The following is a 7500-nucleotide window of genomic DNA, read 5'->3' as shown; positions in this document are numbered from 1 at the left end:
CTTATGGAGCATCTGCTCCGTGCCTGCCAACAGGTAAACTTCTTGCCAGCAAATAGGCTTGTTATGTCTGCTTTGGAAAAGTCATGGAATCCTTACTAGGATTAACCCTTTGCTGCCCAAGTGCGTTCATTACTTTTCCTAAAGCGATTCCTCTCTTATTCCCTACCCACACCAGTGGCAAAGTATGTTTTCCTGCAGAGATGACAAACACATCGATGTCAGGTATCTGAATCAAAACTTTTGTTGCTCTTTTTCCATTAGCTTCCTGGACTGTGGAGAATAAGCCTTGTGTCAGCTTATGGCAGGTGCAGAGATGTTGAAGAGTAGCTCCTGCCATGAAGTAATTTTGAATACTGGGCCATCTTTGCAAAACAAACCCCCATTTCATCTTTGGTGGGGTGCTAGACAAAAACATGATGGGCAATGGCTAACTTGTCACCTCGGCATCTCTCTGTTGTGGCCTTCAGTGAAATGAAAAGATCAGTGGTTAAAGATTGGATGGACTTCATCATAGTTGCAGCACTTGCTATACAGTGTATGTTAACTTAAGGTGGTTTACTCATTGCTTGGACAACTTCCATTTCATTATATTTGACGTTGGTAATAAAGCAATTTCATTTGTGACATTTTCTGGCTGCATGTCACACCCTGTTTTGTATGGAAGCTACTCAAGTACCGCAACTAGCTTGCTCTTGTCTGTGTTTGGTAGGAGTTCTTCACTCAATTTCATGAAGGCCTATGGGAAGGCAGTGAATTCATGCAGACGCATGACTTCTTTGAGATTGATCTCAAGGCACAAGCATGTAATATTCAACCTGTATGCAAATTGTGAACTATCATCCTTGAGGTCAGCTACCTGATCATCAAGCGTGTGCCTCACTGGCCTATTTTTGTGATTTAAACCTCTCAACTTGAAACATCTTAATGCTGATCAAGATACTGACTTAATTGTTGTTGATTGCCCTCCTTAACAAACTTGCCATACTTCTGCCCAGTGTCTTCTTGTTTGCACACCTCTTTCTGCACCTCGGCTGGCATCACAACCTTTGCGATTATATTTTGCCAGGGCTTCTCCTTCATATATCACAGGATTCTTGAAAGATCTGAGCACTTTTCAGACAAGCAATGTTCTCTTCTTGCCTTATCCAGAAAGCTTTTGACGGGTCATGGTGTTTATTAAATGCGGCAATTGGTAACCCAGCCATCTCATGTGCTTTTCCAGCTAACCTACTTAGCTCTGGAACTTTAAGGAAGAATTGCTCCCGAGCACTGAAATTCTGTGCAATGCTGACGAGTCCTCTAGTGACTTTCATGGTGTGGCTGATATATTCACGTTCTTGTTGGCTAAAAAATTTCTCTCCATGAACTATAAGTGTATGTCTGGATCTGTGATCTGTAGGGCTTCCATCTCTCCAAGGTAGAGTGGAATCAGCCTGGTATACTTCAGCTTGTTATGGACAAAATGTACTTGTACATTGCATCAAGGGATGACAGATGCAGGTCAAAAATGTCATAACGTATAGCATGGATAAATGTATATATCAGTAATACCATCTTTGTATAGCTCCACACAAACTTGGAGCATGAGTTTTGTATTTACCTTTTATTAAGCTCAGCCTTCATTTTCAGTACCCTTTGGGAAAGAAGGGTAACTAATAGGTTTTGGTGTTCTTTCAACATCTCTTGCTGCAGATGTTGAACACAGCTTTGGTCAGGCTGCTACACTGCCTCTGAGCATTAGCCCTTCAGATGAGGATGATTTACGATAAATTGTTCCACATACAGATCATAGAGGGTTGAGATTGTAGAAATATGTGCTTCTAGAATTCTTTCCATGTGTTTAGGATCTGCCTTGATATGGTTAGACCTTAGATGTCTGTTTCACATCAAGCTTCAGCCAGGCCACTGTCTTACCCATTAATTCAAACTGACCACAGTGCAGCCATCACTGTATGCAATTTTTACCGCACATACTTCAAACAAGCTCGTACATTGTTACAGTATTTTCTCTTTCCTTACATATCTCACTCTCCCCCCTTACTGATATCAGAAGGTATTTAAGCTTGCTTTAACGTGTATAAGTCTGTTTGAAGTTTTGTGACATTCTAGTCTGGAACCTCTTGTATATAAACTTATTATCAGTTGAAATGAAGTTAGTTGCATTCAACTCGCTTGTCATTTATAACCTAACAGCCCACAAACAAATTGGTGACTGTTGGACGACCAGCTCCCTACTGCGTTTCCCCTCACAGTTGTATCTTACTGTTTGATGATGCTGCCCTTCGAGCCTGACACTTCTATCAACACCATACCCATGAAACTACCGTTCTTCGCCAGTGCAGAGGCATTCTCCAGGTTTAAGCGTGCCAAGGTCCTGTTTCACCTTAAGGGTGTGACTTCTCAACCCCCAAAGCAAACTATGTTCTTGCTGCATTGAAAGAGGACATATTCCTGGAAATCTCGAATTGACTTTGGTACTAAGAGAAAATCCTAATATTGCACAACGCCATCAAAAAATACCTCCTGGAGTAGTACTCACCATCGCCAGATGTCCAAAAAGCCAAGCTTTACCATTTATCTTAACAACCTTTGGGGACCAAAAGGCTTTACACGCTCTTAGAGAAATGACCAGTATCACTCGCCTGTAACCTGCCACAGACAGCTCTCCTCGGTAGGTAAATCTACTTTGGGCCCTTTGTGTACAATGCCTACCTAAACCTGTATGTGCTGCCAAACTCAATGTCAATATTTTGCCCATAAAGAACCTGATGACAAAAGTTAACACCATAATGGACAGCCAATTCACCCCCATAAAGACCTCCATCAATGCCTCCACTTTTGATGAAGAGGACAGCTATTCAACATCCACCAAAGATGTTCTCTTTTGCCAAAGAGTAACACCTCTATTACCTACGCATTATGCTCGACCGCCAATGACAGAACAGCCTTGTAGTCCGGTACGACAAGTGTACCTCAGGCGTCAAGGAAATATTGTTCCTTGGGCACTACATCATTCCTGAATGAGTCCATGCCTTCCCTTAGAATATAGCAGCTGCTCAGAATTTCCTAACGCCCTTGACAGGTAAAGCACTGCAATAATTCTAGGACAGGATCAACTATTATCATCATTTCCTGTCAGCCATCATCGCTACTCTTACCCCCCTCTACATCCCCTCAAGGGCAAGCGAAAACACCTGTGGGGGTGTCCCATTTAAGATACGTCCTTCTGCAATACAAAGAATGCCCTATCAACTGCTGATGCTCTAAATCTTCCCATGCCACATGCCACTCTTCTTTCCACTGAGACCAGTGACATCGCAATTGGTGCTGTACTCGAGCAGGTGGTCAAGAGCTCATCCCGTCCATTGGCCTTCTTCTGTAGAAGACTATTCAAGGTAGGATCCGGCTACTCTACCTTTTACTGTGGCGCTGCATTTGGCTGTTTGTCCCTTTTGCCATTTTTTAGAAGGTATGCCCTTCGTCATTCACATCGACCATATACCACTGATGCCTGCCTTCACTTGACAGTCCAATGACTGCTCCGGCAATAAAAGCCAACATATATCTGCTGTGGCTGATTAGATTTATGCCCTTTAACATGACCATGGAAAAATTAATCCCATTGCCTATGCCCTGTCAAGGAACTCATTAGCCACCATTCACCAGGGATGAAATTACAATGCCTTGCCCGAAGTACACTGAAAAGATAAGGAGTACCTAGCATGTAGGACATCTTGCACATATCTCTCTTGGGAACATGTTGCCCTCGATAACTCCAACACCACCCTCCTCTGTGATGTCAGTGCTAATAGACCAAGACCATAGATACCTGCTTTCATGTGCTGATAGGTGTTTGATTTCGTTCATGGCTTTTCACACTCCTCGCGCTGATCTACTTCGCAGCTACTGAAGACCGAGTTCATTTGGCATGGCTTTACTAAGGATATTAAGGATTCGGTCTGTGTCTGTAACTCATGCTAGATTTGAGTAGCACATTGACACATGGATTTCCTTAACCTCAGAGTCCTTTTGCTCACATTTACGTTGATGTAGAAGGCCCCTACCCACATCACAAGGACATCTTTACCTGTTTACTCTCATCGGCCATTCCTCTCGTTAATCTTCATCCATTCCCATGGAAACTGCTACATCTGCCTTATATACTGTACATCTGCATTACTCTTAGGGTGGATAGCAAGATTTGGCATTCCTTCTCAATTATGGACATCATTAGCGAATCTCCTGGGTATTACCTTATATCAGACAACCGCCTACAATTATTCAGCCAACGGAATGGTTGAACATTTTCATCACACCTTTAAAGCAGCTTTTATGTCCAGATGCAATAGCTCTAACTGGTTTATTATGAAACCCTAGGTCCTCTTGGGGATAAATATCACTACTGAAGATACCCTGGATGTCTTGTCAGCTGAAATAGTGTAAGGCAACTCTTTGGTCGTCTCTGCCGAATTTTGTTTCATCTGCAGCGACTATATCATGTCATAGGAAAATTTAATCAATGCCACCTGCCTAACAAACCACTACCTAAGGAACACACACTAGCAAAATTGCACTCAGCAACACGTTTTCCTGCTCCAGGACACTAGCAAGCCACCGCTAATGCCCCTTAACACTGGTAATTTTCTCGTAATCCATCGCAATCCGCAGGCTTTCTCAATAACCATTTATAGCCAAGAAGACTGGGCGTCCATTGATCGCCTAAAACATATATATCATCTACAAAATGACCCACGTAGATTATGCCTCTTTTTTAAAGGGGGTTAGCCATGTACTACCCATGCTTCACACATACTTGTACACTGCAACAGTACTTTCTCATCCTAACTGATATCAGAGCCTGCATAAGCTTGTCTGTACATGTATAAGTCTGTTTGAATTTTGGTGACATTTTTGGTCAGAACCTCTTGCATTCCCATCATCTCTCAGGTATAACCTAACGATCCACTTGCACAACCTCAACCCGTCTCATCTTACTTTTACTTGTCATCACCCCTGGTCATCATAAGTTGCTTAGCTTGCTCACACTAGACCATATTGAAAATGATAACTGTCATCCTCTTCCGTCTCGTGACTATGTAGCTATTTTGTTTTTTCCTGTTTCAGGACTGTGGAAAGTGTTTGCCATTAAGTAGCAGATATGGTTATCTGTCAGAGGTTTTTCAGAAGACATGAGAGAGTTTTAGGCTCTCAGATAGGATTGTTGTGAAATTTTACACCACTATATTGTTGAGGTGTTGACTGTTCTGGACCTTGGATGCCTGCTAACCTATCAAAGAAAGCTAAGGTATTTGGCTACTATGGTCCATCAGAAGACTGTTTATTACTGGGATGGCTGATGACCATGCCTTTGATGCCCCCTGGAGCTTGATCATCTAGTAGGGTTATTGCCAAAGCTTGGATGTCATGAGCAGCATCATGCCTTCGATTCTCATATGCGATGACATCCTTACCTTGGATATTCCCATGTTCAGCGATATGCATATTTGCCTACAAAAGTAACCCCACTGTCTTGAGCAAAAAAAGAGTTCAATTGTTATCAGATATACCTCATGCTTGAATCCAGCAAAGATGGTATTTTTGGTAATTTGTGTATTAGGTGCATGGCAGGATATGAAATCTGGGTCAATGAGGCTTTTCAGAGAGCGGTCTCTGGCTTTAAGGTCATGCAGCCTTAAATTCTTTTTTGCTCTTAGGGCCAGTGGATTGCTCCTTATGTTGATAAAGTGCAGGGTCTGTCACATGGGGAGTCCACTTTCCATCTGGCCTATCTTCATTAAAGTCACTGTTGTTAATGGAAAGAAATTGAATATACCCTTTCATATTGTTACTGGTCCATATGCCTCTTGTTCCTTTGTCGCTTCTATGACTGCATTGGTCTATTAAGTTTCAGCCTTAATATCCAGGTTTAATCCAGGGAGAGAGCAAACCCATGTAGGAATTCTAGGAACTTCTTGCTTTAGTGGACTGATAAACTGCATTGTCGATGGCAAGCAGCTTTGGCCCTTCCAAGCGATGGTTAAATGAAGCATAAGGCTATTTTACTTGTATATAACTCCGCTTTGACGAAAAGCAATTCATAATGCTCTGACTGATGGTTAGTTTATCTCGACGAATGGTTCTAGAATGCACTATCTCTGTTTCATTGATTGCAGCTTGTCCTGTAACCAGCCAATGCGTAAAATGTTTTGGGAACACATTCAGCATAATCATTGTGTCATTTTCCCTTGAATTCCCTTGGGTGCTTGATTTGGATATTTATAGTAGCTCAGCAAATAGAAAAACTCAAACAGATGACTGATGATACTCTTAGTAGTGTTTGCCATAGCATCCTCTATGACAGTATCTCAGATAGCTGTAGTGAAGACATGATTAAACTCATTACATAATTTTGGTTGCAATAGTGTGATACTATAAGCCCAGGGCTTCAATGAGGAAAATAGCCCAGTGAGGAACAGAAACAAGGAAAAATGAAATATTTTAAGAACAGTAACAACGTTAAAATAAATATTTCCTTTACGAACTATAAAAATTTAAACAAAACGAGAGGAAGAGAAATAAGATATAATAGTGTGCCTGAGTGTACCCTCTAGCAACAAAACTCTAATCCAAGACAATGGAAGACCATGGTACAGAGGCTATGGCACTAACTATGACTAGAGAACAATGATTTGATTTTGGAGTGTTCTTCTCATAGAAGAGCTGCTCACCATAGTTAAAGTCTTCTACCCTTACCAACAGGAAAGTAGCCACTGAATAGCAGTAGTTAACCCCTGGTGAGAAGAAGAATTGTTTGGTAATCTCAGTGTTGTCAGGTGTATGAGGGCAGAGGAAAATATTAAAAGAATAGGCCAGACTATTCGGTGTATATGTAGGCAAAGGGAAAATGAACCGTAATCAGAAAGAAGGATTAAATGCTGTACTCTCGAGCGGTAGTATCTCAGTGGGTGGCTGGAGCCCGGCCCAACCTACTGCCAACATAAACTCTATATAAACAGAAGTTACCATTCTGGTACTTCTGTCTTTAAAATGAAACTTTCTTAATGCAGTGTTTTCGGGCAAATTTGACTTTTCAATTTAATGAAATGTTGGTGAAAAAATGGTAATATATTTTTTCTACTTCCCAGAAATATAAAGAACACATTCATAATAATCGCAAAAAATAAGATGCAATACTAGGGGGATTACCAGTTTGCACTCCCCTTAACCCCCCATTAATTTGGCCAGACTTTCCTTAACTTGAGAAAATTTTAGCTTTGTGATCAATGACTCAGTAGACTAAACATGATAAAGGAATCTTGCAAACAAGACAGTTTGATGTATCATGTTTGGAATACATCACAACATGGGGGATCTGAAGTATTTTGATTATTAAAGTCTTAATAGTAAAAAATTTAATAACATACCTTTTTATACTGAAGTAATAGTAGCTTGTGTGGTATTTGAAAATATCAGAAATATACTTTCAACCTAACATCATAG

At 41.1% G+C, this 7500-nt stretch overlaps 1 protein-coding gene across 1 annotated transcript in view; it reads right to left on the bottom strand.

Moving 5' to 3' along the window:
- LOC137653399 (uncharacterized) overlaps nucleotides 1-7500 on the bottom strand; it is a 382980-nt gene that overhangs the window by 178179 nt on the left and 197301 nt on the right. The gene's annotated exons all lie outside the window — the stretch shown is intronic.

This window comes from Palaemon carinicauda, chromosome 1, assembly GCF_036898095.1.
Source record: "Palaemon carinicauda isolate YSFRI2023 chromosome 1, ASM3689809v2, whole genome shotgun sequence".
In the NCBI taxonomy this organism is placed as follows: Eukaryota; Metazoa; Arthropoda; class Malacostraca; order Decapoda; family Palaemonidae; genus Palaemon; species Palaemon carinicauda.
The sequence above is the reverse complement of the archived record's forward strand: the minus strand, read 5'-3'. Positions and strand labels throughout refer to the sequence as shown.